This window comes from Panulirus ornatus, chromosome 3, assembly GCF_036320965.1.
Source record: "Panulirus ornatus isolate Po-2019 chromosome 3, ASM3632096v1, whole genome shotgun sequence".
In the NCBI taxonomy this organism is placed as follows: Eukaryota; Metazoa; Arthropoda; class Malacostraca; order Decapoda; family Palinuridae; genus Panulirus; species Panulirus ornatus.
The window spans coordinates 45,574,688-45,592,770 of record NC_092226.1 but is presented as its reverse complement, the minus strand read 5'-3'; the positions used below and the strand labels follow the sequence as shown (position 1 = coordinate 45,592,770).

General features: G+C 37.3%; 1 protein-coding gene and 1 long non-coding RNA gene across 2 annotated transcripts in view; one reads left to right on the top strand and one right to left on the bottom strand.

Annotated features, from left to right (window-relative positions):
• LOC139762518 (uncharacterized) overlaps positions 1-3,730 on the top strand; it is a 29,422-nt gene extending 25,692 nt beyond the window's left edge. Inside the window, exon 3 of the long non-coding RNA XR_011715730.1 lies at positions 10-3,730. This is a non-coding gene — a long non-coding RNA (uncharacterized lncRNA). The remainder of the gene's footprint in view (positions 1-9) is intronic.
• LOC139762511 (uncharacterized) overlaps positions 1-18,083 on the bottom strand; it is an 854,543-nt gene that overhangs the window by 154,425 nt on the left and 682,035 nt on the right. The window lies entirely within an intron of this gene.

Genomic DNA, 18,083 nt, shown 5'->3' with positions numbered 1-18,083 from the left:
CTTCTCCAGAACCAGCAGTTATGTGGGAAAGAGCCTCTCTGACCTCATAAACAAGGCTAGAAATCTTATGGAGTGCTGATGCTGATGAGGAAGCATCAGTGTGGTAAAACATGCACCAAACTTCAGCAAGCCTTGGTGGGTGGGGTAAGCATTGGTCCTGGGTGAAGCACACCAAGTTCCCATCAGCAGGTCAGTCTTGCTGTTACCACCATCATGTGTGAGTCTGTGCTATTTGTGCGAATTGGGTATACCTTCTAATGTGATTTTTTGCAATCCAATGTATTTGTGTTTGTTAATAGGGGATCCAAATATCCAACAACATCTACCCAAGAACCAAGAGTGAAATAGAAGAGAACCTCTCTGAACATAGAAACAAAGTTAGAAGTCTTGTGACACACTGATGTTGGTGAGGGAGCATCAGCACTTGTGCTTGCTTACAACCTAGGTGAATCTACAATCCGCAACATAAGGAACACTGCTAAGAAATTTCGAACTGCTGTGGTCCCTTTTACTCCAGTGTCTGCCACGGTAACCAAAAGGGTTAGAAATCCATTTATGCAGTTGGAAAAATGCATCAGTTGAAGAAGAAAAGCAGCCTTGGTAACCTTCAGCTCTGAATATTTATGAGCATATTTGTAAAGAAGACAAAGTAGCCAAGCCACAGTCATTGCAAGCAAGTAAAGGATGGCTAAATAAGCTTATTTGACATCAGATGCTATATAATTTGAAGGGACTGGGAGAATCTACCAGTTCTGACCACAAATCTGTACCACACATCCCATTTTTTTGTGTGTTTACTGGTTCGCTATATGCAATTTCTCTTTGTGCGAGGTTTTTGCAGAACAGAATCCCAGTACAAAGCAAGGGATGGGTGTACTTACTTCCTACCCCAGGAGTCCCTTCTGTTCATATCATGCTCCTGCAGCACTCAGTAAGCTGGCCATATCCACCAGTTAGGACTACAAGTTATAAAGTGTTTTAATGTTCATTAAGCATCTATGTGTAGGGTGCAGGGCAACTGAGTAGTATGTGCTCAGTGTCTTTTTATGGTAGCTGCAGCATGGACATGAAGGGTACTGGGATATGTTTGTAGTGTTATAGTGATAGATGATATCCAGAGCATAAGCTAGGTACCCATTTTATTGACCAGCCCCAAGGGGAGGACAAACAATTGGGTTGACTGTGGACAAACAACTGGGTTGACTGTGGACCAACTGCTGCAGCTAGGCTTCAGACTCACGCCAGCTCAACCCCAGGCAGCTCATGAATGTACTAAGATTAGCAGCACAACTCCCATACCAGAAATATGCCATCTCTAAATATACAATTGTTGCATTTACCTTTTTTCTTTAAATCTATCTCTACTACTTGTCTAAATGCATAAACCTGATGTATACAACCATTGCCCTTCATAAGCCTATCTTATGTACACAACCATTGCCCTTCATAATCCTATCTTATGTACACAACTATTGCCCTTAATAAGCCTTGCCTTCATAATCCTATCTTATGTGCACAACTATTGCCCTTCATAAGCCTATCTTATGTACACAACCACTGCCCTTCATAAGCCTATCTTTATCTTATGTACACAACCACTGCCCTTCATAAGCCTATCTTGTTCCTTACCATAATGCAGTTTACTAATTCTTCAAACACAATCACTACACACTCACACAACTTACCAATTATGCTAATTAGATTTATTCCTCAATAATTTCCACACTGACTTTTACTCCCCTTTCCTTTATATAAGTAGAATAAGTACTATATCAGTCCTCTCACCATGTACCTGACCATTTTTCCATGATTCCATCAACACTTTCCAGATTTACCCCAAGCCTTTCCCATCTTTCAGAGCTTTATTGCTCTTTTTTTTTGTTGTGACCAACAAGGCATGAATAAAACAAGCCTTAATCAAGGTAATCTTGGGTGGCATGGACAAAACATGCCTTAATCAAGGTAATCTTGAGTGAAAGGTTAAATAGTACAAGAAAAAAATGTTGAATATGATCAGTGCTCTGCAGGTCTTTGCAGACATGAATCTTACAAGCAAAAAGGTTGTAGGAGGATGGAATAATAAAAGGAAGAAGGGAATTCCACAACTTAGCTATGAATCTTCAAGCAGCCAGTCTCTACACTAAAACTGTGAGAAGCAGCAGCTAAACATATGCCCTGGGTCCAAGTCTTAGCGGCAAGAACGCCTGCGGAAAGCTCACGAGAGCAGTGGCCAAAATAATGCCTGTAGATCAGACAAAGCAGCAACACTATGGCAGAGAGAAAGGGATGGATGAAGAAAGATGATGCCTGGAGAATTAATGACAATGAAGGCTTTTGATTCCAATCCTGTGAACAAAGGGGGTGGACAAAGAACCAATCCAGATATGTGAACAGTATTCCACACTAGTGTAATAGAACCCCTATTGATATGAAATAGCAGCTCACATACTATAAGACCAAAATGAGAATATACACTTAAACATGAAGACCTAATAAAGGGGTCCTAAGGAGGGCAACAAAGCTGGTCCCAGAATTAAGACATCTGAGTTAAATTTCACCTCCATGGATGAGAGAAGAGAAGCCAGCTTGATGACAGAGACAGTGAACAGTTCTTCCCAAGAAACAAGGATAGAACTAGACACAATCACATTAAATTATGCAAGAAACTTGTTAGAAAAGATATGGAGTATGTTTATAGTATAATAGTAGCGGACAAATGTAATAAAACATGTGATGAGACAACGAATGTGGAAAGCATAAAAGAAATTTAAGAGGTTGCATGAGAATACTGAAAGTTCAAGATACGTGACTCCACAATATAAAATTCCTTATCTGTAATGCACATATAGGTAATTATAAGAAATATAATTATGGCACCTATAAAACAACCCTAGTTTTTAATGTTTTGATGTTGATATAGTAGGTTTCCAAGATAGAGTGGTGTATATGGTTGTGCCCAACAGGTTTCTATCTTTACAAGGCTGGGTTAGGGTGTTTTTAAATTCAACAGAGGGAAATAAGTGATACTCAAAAAGAGATATAAGGAAAAACTACATTTCAGAATAACAAAACCTAACCATGTTATCATTTCCCCATTCTGAGATGTATCACATGTTCAATGAGACTGAGATGTTTCCCTGGTTCAAAACAAGAGAGGATATAGGTTCTGTGCAAGAATGAGAGTTAGCAGAAGGAGGGGAAGAAGACTAATTTATGTTATCTTCTTCCAATCCTACATACATAATTCTCTCTCTCTCTCTCTCTCTCTCTCTCTCTCTCTCTCTCTCTCTCTCTCTCTCTCTCTCTCTCTCCCATCTCTTCTATTGTACTTTTATCATCGTACTTTCTTTACTCACATTTCTAGTCCCAAACCGTTTAACATACAAAGCTAACCTGGTTGATAAACCACATTAAGCACAACCCATGCATTCTTTCTTTACCAGTGACACATGAAATATGCTCATTTCCTGTGTCTTTTCTGTATTAATATATGTTGATAATTTGTAGAATTTACACAAAATGTATAATATATTATAAATTTACAATATATAATTGTTTTATATCTAATATCCACTTTTCAAAAACATATAACATGTATGATATGTTTTCTGAATACTGTTTCTGAGTATTTGTTTCATTCCTACAGCCTATATGGAAGAAAATATGCAAGCACTTTGGGAGCTTTTCCCTTAATCTTCAAATAGTTTACTTCCTGCTTAACACCAATAAATTTACAAGAAATTAGCAAAGCTTTTGTTTATATGATAGTCCCAAAAATCTTAGAATACATCAAATATGATCCAGCAGTATGTTTCTCCCTATTGCTTCTCTTTATAGATGGTTACTCACAGTTCATCCTTTCCCCATGTGCGCCTTCAGCACATTTCCCTTCCCTATAATTACTCAGGTACAATACATGGGGGAGTTCTTCTTTCATGAAGCCACATCTTTTAACCTCATAACTAAAACCTTTTCAACTTCTGTATAACATCTACATTCACAACTTTATCATTTTGCTTACTTCATTCATTCACTACTCTGATATTATAATCATACTGTTTTGCATCTGGTTGCTCTATATTGGGATCTTTTGAAAAAGTGTTCACTGTCAAACTATGAAAGAAGTTCATGAAACTTGAAGGCTGTGATGAAGTCTTCTGTTATTCTTCTTTCCTGGGTGGACATATTTATGGCTAAAAGCCTTTTCTTGTAACTCAGGTCTTTCCTTTCCACTACCACCTTTGTTGCAATCCTTTGAACCTTCTCTGTTAGTTATTAGTGTTCGTCTAAAAGAGATAAACAAGCTTCAGAAGCACAAATTAATCTATGTTAGATATGTAAATAGCTTCATGAAGATATAGGCATGGATAAAAAGCTTGACAAAGATCTTACCAATGTAATTGCATAGAATTCTAATACCTACAATTATGTAGTTTGCATCTTTAACTATCTTTTTCAAGCATTCATCCATCTAATTTCTCATTAATCATTCAGTGTTTTACTGACCACACTTGAAGTTCAGAGCAATTTTCTGATCTCTCTTAATGACAGGTACAACACTTGCTCTCTTCCACTCCCTCTTCAAGCCTTTTTATACAATATTTCAAACAACCTGTCAAGTGTTTTTTCATATTACTTTAAAACATATGGAGAGACTTCATCAGGAGCAAGCTCCTTATATGGATCACAACCCTTTGATAGTCTACTATGAGTCTACTTGATCTTTTCTAACAATTTCCATGATTTTCAAGTCCTCATACCAATCTCATCTCATGTGTTATTGTTATAGTGTACTCTAATGTAAATACACTTTTGAACTTATCATTCAGTTCCCTGCATATCTTCTTATCATCTTCAACATCTCTTCTCTCTGACTTAGCTGATTAGCTGCTTTTTAGCCAAGGGTTTACTTCTAATGAATTTATGAATAGTTTCAAATTTTTCTCTTACTTATCAATTATGTTTTTCAACTATTTTCTCCTCCTCCTTCATTATCTTATTATGCTCATCCTCACTTTCCAATACCTTTCACATGCTAGTTGCTTGTTGTGCCATCTATGTCTTCTCTTTAATATATCCTTATGCAATTTTGCTTTTTGACATATTTCATTAAACCATACCTTACTCTTTTGTAACCTTCCCTTTCTATTTACTTTCAAGGTATGCTTGTTCTAATTCTATATCATAAATCTACCTGAACTTTAAAAACAAATTTCTTGACCTTGAGGATAAGGTATTCCTTTTCTCAATTTATGTTACTGCAACTGCTTAGCTCCATGTAATATTCATGACTATATCTCCTGTTTGTCTTCCTTCTTTTGGAACAGAGAATTTCCCTCTTAGGTTCATTCCTCTGTTCTTAACACTACCTCACTGCCATGGGAAATGGCACATGTATGAAAAAAATCTTCAAACTCAAGTTTGCATGAGAATCTAAATGCTCTAAGTCTACTCCATAATCAAAGAATCCCTATTATTAGAATTTCAGCACCCACGTAAAATGTATATTTCACTGTTTCCTGCACCATTCTGACTGTGCCTTCACTGCTATGGTTAAAAACCAGTCCTAGTTCATTCAAACTCTTTGGATGATTGTAAAGTAGTAGTACTACAATGTAAGTCTTTCCAACAATTACTTTTCCCCATGATGTATTGTTTTCAAATAGACTATTCACTTGTGTTTCTTGAAACTTTCTGTTGTTCTTCATCTGTCCTTCTTGTCTCCTCTTTTCCTCCAAGCTATCATGCATTCCTCCCAGAAGATTAAGTCAGACTTAGTCTTTGGAGTAAGTTTCATCTACATTACCTATGTGACTTTTCACTTCATTCCCTAAATTCCACCTCTTCTTAATTTCACTACAAACCCCCCTAGGTTTGTATAAATCATTTTCAATTTCATAATAGCATCAGTTAATATAACAAGCCCCTTTGTACTAGTAGCAAGTTTAATCTAATGCCTAGCCTCTTTTGAAGCTCCTCAACCACATTTCCTGCCTTAAGACAGCAGTACTTATTTCCCCTCATCCCTCCTTTCTCCTATCATCTCTGATGAGCACCCCACTTAATCTTTAGCATGTTTCTTGGCCTGCTTGAGTACCTCCTGGCTACACATCTCCATACAAAGTGTAATTATTACTACTTGCTTTCTTACCATACTTAATTGCTGTTTCCCGCATTAGTGAGGTAGCACCAAGAAACAGACGAAAAATGGCCCATCCACTCATATACACATATATGTACATAAATGCCTAAATGCCCATACAAGTACATACACATATCAACATATGTATGAATATACATATACAGACATGCATATTCTTACTTGCCTGCCTTCATCCATTCCCAGTGCTACTATGCCCTACAGGAAACAGCACTGCTACCCCCCACTTCAGTGAGGTAGCGCCAGGAAAACAGACAAAAAAGGCTACATTTGTTCACACTCAGTCTCTAGTTGTCATATGTAATGCACGGAAACCACAGCTCCCTATCCACATCCAGGCCCCACAGACCTTCACATGCCCTAATTCAGTCCACTGACAGCACATTAACCCTGGTACACCACATCATTCCAGTTCATTCTATCCTTGTACGCCTCTTCCCCTCCCGTATGTTCAGGCCTCAATCGCTTAAAATCTTTTTCATTCTACCCTTCCACCTCCAATTTGGTCTCCCACTTCTTCTTCCCTCCACCTCTGACACATATATCCTCTTTGTCATCTTTCCTCACTCATTCCCTCCATATGTCCAAACCATTTCAACACACCCTCTTCTGCTTTCTCCTCCACACTGTTTTTATTTCCATACATCTCTCTTACCCTTTCATTACTTACTTGATCAAACCACCTCACACCACATACTGTCCTCAAACTTTTAATCTCCAACACATCCACCCTCCTCTGAACAATCCTCCTATCTACAGCCCATGCCTTGCAACCATATAACATTGCTGGAACTAACATTCCTTCAAACATACCCACTTCTGCTCTCCGAGATAACGTTCTCTCCTTCCACACATTCTTCATTGCTCCTAGAATCTTCATCACCTTCCTCACCCTGTGAATTACTTCTGCTTCTACAATTCCACTCACTGCTAAGTCCACTTCCAGATATCTGAAACACTTCACTTCCTATTTTTCTCCATTCAAACTTACATCCCAATTAATATCTCCCTCAACCCTACTGAATCTAATAACCTTGACTCTTATTCACATTTACTCTCAACTTTCTCCTTTCACACACTTTTTCAGACTCAGTCACCAACTTCTGCAGTTTCTCACTCGAATCAGCCACTAGAGCTGTATCATTGGTGAACAACAACTGACTCACTTCCCAGGCCCTCTCTCCAAAATTCTTGCATTTACCTCCCTAACAACCCCATCCATAAACAAATTAAACAACCATGGAGACATCACACACCCCTGCTACAGGCCAACATTCACTGTGAATCAATCACTCTCCTCTCTTCCTACTTGTAAACATGCCTTACATACTTGGTAAAAACTTTTCACTGCCTCTAGCAACTTACCTCCCACACCATATACCCTTAAGACCTTCCACAAAGCATTTCTACCAACCCTATCATATGCCTTCTCCAGATCCACAAATCCCTCTGTTCTTCTAAGTATTTCTTATACACATTTTTCAAAGCAAACACCTGATCCACACATCCTCTACTACTTCTGAAACGACACTGCTCTTCCCTAATCTGATGCTCTGTACATGCCTTCACCCTCTCAATCAATACCCTCCCATACAATTACCAAGGAATACACAACAAACTTATCCCTCTGTAGTTTGATCATTCACCTTTATCCCCTTTGCCTTTGTACAATGGAACCATGCACACATTCTGCAGATCCTCAGGCATTTCACCATGGTCCATAATACAGTGAATATCCTTATCAGCCAATCAACAACAGTCACCCCCTTTGCAATATCATCCTAACCCACTGCCTTGCTGGATTTCATCTTCAGCAAAGCTTTCACTACCTCTTCTCTCTTAACCAAACCAGTCTCCCTGACCCTCTCACTTCGCACACCACCCCGACCAAAACACACTACATCTTGACTAAATCTTTCAAGTCTCTTTTTTTGTTAAATCTAAGAAATAACATATGGTGTCTTTGGCGTGCAGTTGTTTTACAATCTGTATTTCTCTCTTCACTGCCCTTCCTCCATTTGCTGAAATATGGTCTTCTTCCAGTCCTAAACTTATCAATGACTGAAGTCTGTTTACTTCCTGTTTCTCTAGCTCTCTCAGTTTTGGTGCAGCTATCTTGCAAACTAAGTCCTGCAGCATTAATTCATTCAACTCTAAGTAAGAAGTCCCTTCTAATACCTGGATTTTTGCCTTTATGCACTGATTCTGAACACTCTGTACCTCATCAAACCTTCAATCACACATCTATCTCAAAAGAGTACAAAAGCCTCTCTATTGCTTTACTTAGAGATTTCCTATGTCCTGTTTCAATATCCCTAGATCTCTGTTCGTTTGCTTCAGTTTCCACTCTAGGTTTTTCCAAAGCTCTAATGCCACCGTCTATTTTTTTTTCCTTCTATTTTCTTCATTCTGTTTGTGATCTTTCGTGTAATAAGCAAGTCTTTGGAGTGATCTATCACTTGCTCTCTCAGAGAAGGCCAACCTTCATTCACACTTTGACATATTTATCCATGAGTGCCCATATTCCTGGGTTGTTTTCAGTTCCTTTTAACCACTCATATTTTGTTATCATGTTCTCTGAAAATAATCTTCTGCTTCAAAATCTGTTCAACTATTCAACACTTTAAATGATCTCTGATGATATTCCTCTGTTTCTGATTTCTTCATCCATTCATCTTTTCATTCTGTTTGGTATCATTATCATAAACTTCTCACCAATAGAGGCCCCAGCTGTTTCATCCCTGTCCTCTAGTCTACTCTAATTCAAATGAAAAACCTACATAATCTGCTTCACATAATTTCCTAACCAAAGATTTGGGTCTTTTCCTCTCTAATGATTAAGGATCTAGTCCAGCTTAGCCTTTTATAACAATAATCCCTGATGCTTTGGGTCACACAGAGACTATGGTATGCTCTGTTTCCTTCCTAAGCTTTAAGGGTGTTCAAATATTTTTGTACAGTAAAACCCTAATACTGAAAAAATATTTGTAGAGAATCTTGCAGGTCAGTTAATGGCTGGCCCAGTTGTCTTTAAGCAACAAAGAGCACTTTTCAATATTTTCAAAGTTAAACAGCTTTCAATCTTTTTCCCAGAACATTATCAGCCTAATCCTCCCATTAATCACTCAATTTTTCTTTACATTTACAGAAGGATGATCCACAGTAAAGGAAAAATATCACTGTACCATATTTGGTATCTTCTGTGAGTTAGTCATTCCCTTCTCACCCTTACTGTGCCAAGTATAACATAATTCATATATAATAACCTATTTCCAGGAACCTATATCATACTTTCTCAATCCCCTTTCTATTAAGGCTATAGAAAATCCAGTTTCCCCTTCTTCAAGCAAGAAATGATCCCAAGATCCATGTGTTCCAGACAATGCTTGATAAGTCCATCACCTGCACCATACAAAGTGAAAAGATACTATTCACTATGGTGTGCATTGAGTCAGTAACTCATGTCATACTCCTCAACTAATCTTGTTTTTTTTATCTTGATAATGCTACCACATGAAACTACAAGTCAGTTCACAAAAACCTAGCAATCTCTATTTTAACACTAAACAGATATTAAGATTTCTTACTTGACATGTAAAATAAAGAATCGTATGATAAGAGTATGTCCCTTATGAAAGTGTGAAATCTTACATACCATATAAGCATGTTAGGCAACAGAAACATGTTTACATTTGGTATCTACAGTTAGAGTCCACTTTATGAGAACAAATGGGGGAAGATCCCTTTAGTATTTTCAAAAACAAATACTATATATTTACTTTCATATGATAAAATGCTATGTGGTTCTAATAACAGCCACAGTAGTAACAGTCTCAGTAATGAATTCTGTCTTCTGCTTTTGAGAAAAGTTCAGTATCAGTATTTGTTTCCCTGGATTATCATCTAATTCTTAATGTTACATGAGGCATGGTGAGATTCTTAACAGCATCGAACTCTGCCAAATACAAGTGCTTGAGAGTCTAGCATGAAAGGAGGAAAGGCATGTTTATGCTTTGCCTAACAAAATATGATATCTATAAAAATGAGCACTAAAACCTTTGAAGCAGGACTAAATAAATCACTAGAACCAGTGTGAGATGAACTCAAGATAGATATCTAAACAATGTGAGTAGCTGCTGAGAACAGCAGTCCTGTGCAACAAGTAAGCTACAAATGAATATTACATGCCTGTCATCTCTTATGTTAAAATAATATCAAAAGATACTCATAAGTAGGAAATCTATCCCATCATTTCTTTCGTTTGTTTCACTTATGTTAACATTTTTTGGATAATAAAGTTACTAGTACAATTCTGTTTTCCCTTTTAGAAAGTTAAATTACAAAGAGGGAAGGTTTCTAGCCCCCTGCTCCTGCCCCCTTTAGTCGCCTTCTACATCACGCAGGGAATACGTGGGAAGTATTCTTTCTCCCCTATCCCAAGAGTGCGGTTCAGAGAGCAAAAGAGGGTGAGTTGAAATGGTTTGGTCACATGGAGAGAATGAGTGAGGAAAGATTGATAAAGATGATATATGTGTCAGAGGTGGAGGGAACAAGGGGAAGCGGGAGACCAAATTGGAGGTGGAAGGATGGAATGAAAAAGATTTTGAGTGATCGGGGCTTAAACATGCAAGAGGGAGAAAGGCATGCAAGGAAAAGAGTGAACTGGAACAGTGTGGTATACCAGGGTCAACGTGCTGTCAATGGATTGAACCAGGGCATGGGAAGTGTCTCGAGTAAACCATGGAAAGTTTTGTGGGACTTGGATGTGGAAAGAAAGCCATGGTTTCGGTGCATTACACATGACAGCTGGAGACTGAGTGTGAATGAATGTGGCCTTTTTTGTCTTTTCCTGACGCTACCTTGTTTGGCAGGGGGTTGACAGGAATGGATGAAGGCAGCAAGTACAAATATGTACATGTGCATGTATCTATATGTCTGTGTATGTATATGTATGTATTGAAAGGTATAGGTATGTATATGGGCATGTGTGTATGTGTGTGTGTATGTTCGTGGGTTCAGCCAGTCTTTTGTTTGCTTCCTTGTGCTACCTCACTAACGCGAGAAACAGCAATTAAGTATAATAAATAAATGAATAAGTAATACTGATACAAGTATAAAGACTTTAAATCTAAAATCATAATAAAACCAAGGATACTCTATGCTGAGCCCTGAGGCCCTTACAACATTCCTAAGATAATCAAGGTACATTATTGAGAACAGACTAATAATATTACACTTTTTTACATACCTACCTGTTTTTCCCTCCTTAGCAAAGAAGCATCAAGGACAAATGAACAATGGCCTTATCTAAACACATTCTCTCTCTCTAGTTGTTAAATGTAATGACTTGAAACCAAATCCTACTATCCATGGTTTACTCTGACAAGTTTGTATGTCCTTGTTCAGTCCACTGAGAGCACATTACCCCTATGTACCACACTTATCCAAGTCATTCTATCCCATGCACCTCTCTAAAACTCTAGAAATTTTCCAAGCCAAAATACCACAATACATATTTCACTTCATCTCTCTATCTCCTTTCTCCCTCTTGCACTTGTTCTTTCCACTTCTGGTAAGCAAATACTCTCACCTGGTCTTTTTTTTACGCATCCTCTCCAAAGTACTTTTTTTGATTTTCAAGGTATCTTGAATGATTCTAGTCTGTTATGTTTTGCTTTTCCCACAAAATATTTCATTACTTTGTATATTCTACTATTCTACATCTGACTGCATGGGACTTTTACAGTAATCTATTTCAAAGACATGTGTGATACTATGAAAGAATCAGTAATTCCATAAGCACAAATAAAGCTAATTAGAAAGCAAAAAGCAACTAACACACTGTATATTCTTCATAACCTAACCAAATTATAAAACTGCATCAGACGAGAAACCTTTCACAACTCATCAATCTCAGTAAAATTAAATCCAAGAAAAAGAAAAACCAAACATCCTTTCTACCATAATGATTACTTTAGATATCCACGCTGATAACAGAAAAAGTACAGACTCCAGAGCATCTAAACTGCTAAGATCTAATGACTTAGAGTCAGTAATAAATGTTCAGTGAAATGCATAGTAAACCCATCATAACTTGTACTAACTTCATGAAGAAACTATGATTACAATGAATGACCATGATGAGATAAAATACCTACTATCCTCAACAAAATCTTAATGCAGTAAACATTAAAATAATAAATATACTGATGATGCTCAAACTTCTGAACATGGGGAAAAAAGACTAATGGTCAGCATATGAAAAATAAGCTGAAGGGTAAGAGACTAATCGATTTCAGCTGTCCATGGAAGAGCTATCTTTCTCCCAGAGTTCTTTTCCTTGGTCATATTCAAACAGCAACACCAATCTGTTGTCTGCCACAAATTTTTGACCTCCATACCAATTTACTGACTGCTGTCTTCAACTTTACCATCTTTTATTTTTTCTGACTTGTTTTTCTATTTCTGATTTTCTCAGCTAGTTTCATTTTTTTGTGTATACTGACTGAGGCAGCCCTCATTTCTGTCATACTCTTAATTCTTGTGAAAGCAAGCACCAACTGCTCCACTTTTGAGACAAACCAACATCCATGATCATACAACAGCAATTAAACTATATAGTGTAGCTAATGAAGTGAAATGAACCCACAAAATTTGAACATGCAATTATAATACATATCAGAAATATCTGCAGAATGCTTCATATAGCCTATCCACTGCAGGGTACAGAAAGGGCCTACATGATAATGATTGACAGTTTGATGAATATCTGAAGGAAGAATTAACCTCCAATCTATAAATGAAATGGATGTATAGGTTCATAAAATAATGAAGACAACTATGTGTTATGATACCTAAAAACTTACTGTACATATAAATGAATGAAGAAATGTCACAGTGGCTTGAAAATAAAATACTGAAAACAAATTTTGACAAAAACATTAACACTCGCTGTCTACCCAACCTATAAGTGGAGACAGTTAGGCCCACCTTCAGAGGGCAGATGTGCCTTTAAGCATATATTCTTAAAGGGGTTAGGGTGATGGGGGGTTGGGTAACCCTGTAACCACAGTCAAACCACTGTCCATCCCCACCATCAACCCACCACCCTGATGAGGTGCCACAGGTATCACTGTGAGCCTTACTACCCAAGGAGATGCAGCACAAGGGTACCTAAAGTTTTGGTGTCATAAACATAGAAAAATACTGACATACCTACCTTCTACATCAATTATAAGAAGCACTTATCACAACAGAGTTTTCAAAATCAGATGACATCTATTCATTTCTATATCTACTTAATTTTATACCACCAAATACAATATATGCCCAAGAAAAATAAAATTCATATAAGAAAACTATTCCCCAAGTTAGTGAGGTAGTACTAGGAAGAGATGAAGATATGGCTTCATTTCCCACCTTCCACAACCAGACCCTAAAGACCTTTACCTTTTGCTTAAACTCATGAATGTTTAGTCATTACTAAACTGATACTTCTGCTATGCTGGTAAAGTCATCTAGTAAGGTACAGCTCCAACTTATCATCAAAAGATCATCCCCTATTACTGTATATAACATATGCAAGTTTCTTAACAACTTATGTATGGAAATAAAGTGTATATATATATCAAAAATGCCTAATTTCTAAATTATATTTCATTTGAGGATCATATGTTTCGAATTATAACACAACCAGGAGGCATATAAAAGGCATCTAAAAAAAGTCTTACATTCTTCAGAGGTATTCATGATAGTTTGCAATGAGTAATCCATCTTTCCCATATTACACCTAAAGAGTGTAATATCATGATGAACACAACTAATGCTTGAAAAAAAAGTTCTTTTAACCTTACTGTTAGAAGGGCGATTATTATTTGTCTCTCACTCATCCAAATTCACACCAAACCCAAAAATAACTAGGAGAGTGATTTGACAACAGATGAGGGTTCATTCTAAGATAAACAGCAAAGGGTGTTCATATTTTATGATTAGCCTAAACTACCATGAATAATATCTTGCAAGTTCTATTCATAATTCATAACCAAAATCATTTGGATACATATAGGATTACACATGAAACAAAAGCAAAGAAACTGCAAAAACTGTAAATGTACACTATCTTTTACTTAAAAAAGCCTTGATGTAAATTTTAAGAGAACACCAAGACAGATGACTTTCTGAATCAATAACATTAAGATACTCATATTTTGCACAATGGTGATATCTGGCTCAAATATGAAAATACATGTTTTGAAAGGCTATATAAAAAAACAAGAACATTAGATAAAGAGTAAAAATATTATGAATATAGCAAATAAGAATTCCCTAGAAAAGTATAAATGTTCTCTACAAATATAAATGGAACAACTAAGTGAAACACCTGCTGCAGTTATCCTTTTGCCAAAATGGTTCAAAACCTCATATCAATATAAGAACCTATCATACAACTACTGTACATCAAAATTCTCTTGTGCAATTAATATGCAACATAAACAAAATCGAGAAATTTTTCCACCACCAAAAGAAAGCACTCCTACTAAAAGTCTCATAAATCAGCATTGTTTTCTGAATACTGTAAAACAGTCCATCAAAGTGTATGCTTTGAAATGTCCCAAGCAGTTTAAAATACAGTAATTCAAAATCTGGTCCTTATGCAAACACGGCTTTATATAACCTAAGTATCTATTCCTCCCTCTACATCCTGTTCCACAAAAAATTGGTACAATCTCTAATTTCCAAATAAAGAATATTATCATCATATATGGAAAATGAGAATTTAAATATCTATGCATCATAAAAAGCATGAACTACTAACTTAGAAAATATTGTTCAGTTGAATATCTATGCACTAGCCCTGCCTAATGGAAAAATCCCATTAAATGTAATCATAGGAAGTAACTGCTCAGAGAAAGTTTTCTTTAAATAAATGGATTATCACCATCAGCTCAAAACATTCATCACATCAATAATACATGATAAAACTGGCAAGTAATTTTCAACTATTGATCAGCTTGCTGGTGAAACACTCCTGTGGTTTTTGAAAGCTTCATCCACAAGGTGTTAATGCTATCATGGAAGACTTCTCAAAACTAGCTACCTGGGCTTGAATACTGACATCTAAACTCTAAACACATCTCCACATGTATCATATGATCCAAACACATCCTAATGCTTCTGACACATCTGAGCTAGTTCATTTTCAGTCAATTTTCATTAAACTTAAAAGATAAAAACTCCAGGTTCAGTTTATCATCATACATCCTCAGGACCCCTTTCATTGGGTTCCTGTAGCTTCAACTTTGCACTCCATGCAGGATCATGGCAATAATGGACTAATTTGAAGCAAGTCTTGCTTGCAGTGTGACCACTTGCAAATATCTACCATGTTTCAAGTATTCCCCATAAATCATACTTTGATCCCTTATATGATCCCATGCTCAGACTTCTGACAATGCTTTAAGAGGGAAATGATAGGGGGCAAAGTTATTTTTTCTTAGAAATATTTTTGAACAACGAATATACCCGACTTCATTTCTGTATACTTCATTTCATTCAACATCCCTTTTGTTCCTTGCATGATAACTGGAAAAACAGGCACTACATTTACTGATCACACACTTTCAGTTATTAAAGTTTGTTCAACACCATGTGTGGGAAGAGTATGAGAATTAGTTGCCAGATCACTTTTCCACAACAGTGAGCTATCAGCCATTAAAATCTCTGAATCTTGCCATTTAGTAAGTTGATTACCTAATATTTATTGGAAAGATGTGGCTGGCATGAAATCATACCCTTCTAACAGATCATATGGAACTGCAAAACCTTTCACCTTACGAAGTATTTTTTAATCATGGTTATTTTTTTCATCATGCCTAATCTTCGTCTCCCACATAAGCGAAGTAGCACAAGGAAACAGATGAAAGAATGGCCCAACCCACTCACATGTATATACATAAATGCCCACACACACACATACACAAACTTATATATTTCAAAGTATACATATATATACATACACAGACATATACATATATACACATGTACATATTCATACTTGCTGTCTTCATCCATTCCCATGGCCACCCCACCACACATGAAATAGCATCCCCCCACATGCCCTGGTTCAATCCAATTACTGTATGTCCACCCCGGTACACCGCATCTTTCCAATTCACAATATTCCTTGCACGCCTTTCACCCTCCTGCATGTTCAGGCCCCGATCACTCAAAATCTTTTTCACTCCATCCTTCCACCTCCAATTTGGTCTCCTACTTCTCCTTCTTCCCTTCACCTCTGAAACATATATCCTCTTTGTTAATCTTTCCTCACTCATTCTCTCCATGTGACCAAACCATTTCAATACACCCTCTTCTGCTCTCTCAACCACACTTTTTTCTATTTCCACACATCTCCCTTACTCTTTCATTAATTACTCATTCAAACCACCTCACACCACATATTGTCCTAAAACACTTAATTTCCAACATACCACTCTCCTCTGCACAACCCTATATATAGCCCATGCCTCGCAACTATATAACATTGTTGGAACCTCTATTCCTTCAAACATACCCATTTTTGTTCTCCGAGATAATGTTCTCACCTTCCACACATTCTTCAACACTCCTAAAACCTTCGCCCCCTCCCCCACCCTGTGAATCACTTCCACTTCCATGGTTCCATCCACTGCCAAATCCACTCCCAGATATCTAAAACACTTCACTTCCACCAATTTTTCTCCATTCAAACTTACCTCTCAATTAACTTGTCCCTCAACCCTACTCAACCTAATAACCCTGCTTTTATGCACATTTACTCTCAAGTTTCTTCTTTCACACACTTTACCAAACTCAGTCATCAGCTTCTGCAGTTTCTCACATGAATCAGCCACCAGTGCTCTATCATCAGCAAACAACAACTCACTTCCCAAGCCCTCTCATCCACAACAGACTTGCCCCTCTCTCCAAAACTCTTGCATTCACCTCCCTAACAACCTCATCCATAAGTAAAGTAAACAACCATGGAGACTGATGCACCCCTGCCACAAACCAACATTCACTGGGAACCAATCACTTTCCTCTCTTCCTACACATACACACATACACATGCCTTACATCCTAGGTAAAAACTTTTCACTGCTTCTAGCAACTTACCTCCCACACCATATACTCGTAATACCTACCACAAAGCATCTCTATCAACTCTGTCATATGCCTTCTCCAGATCCATAAATGCTACATACAAATCCATCTGCTTTTTTGAAGTATTTCTCACATACATTCTTCAAAGCACACACCTGATCTACACATCCTCTACCACTTCTGAAACCACACTGCTCTTCCCCAATCTGATGCTCTATACATGTCTTTACCCTCTCAATCAACGCCCTCCATATAATTTCCCAGGAATACTCAACAAACTTATGCCTCTGAAATTTGAGCACTCACCTTTATCCCCTTTGCCTTTGTACAATGGCACTATGCATGCATTCTGTCAATCCTCAGGCACTTCATCATGAACCATACTTACACTGAATACCCTTAGCAACCAATCAACAACTCAGTTCCCCTTTTTTTATAAATTCCACGGTAATACCATCCAAACCCGCCACCTTGCCAGCTTTCATCTCCCACAAAGCTTTCACTACTTCTCTATTTTCTAAACCATTCTCCCAGCCCATCTCACTTCGCATACCACCTCGACCAAAATACTCTATATCTGCCACTCTATCATCAAACACATTAAACAAACCTTCTCCTCGCTTCACCACTACTTGTTATCACCTCCCCGTTTGCCCCCTTCATCGATGTTCCCATTTGTTCTCTTGTCTTACGCACTTTATTTACCTCCTTCCAAAACATATTCTCATTCTTCCTAAAATTTAATGATACTCTCTCACCCCAGCTCTCATTTGCCCTCTTT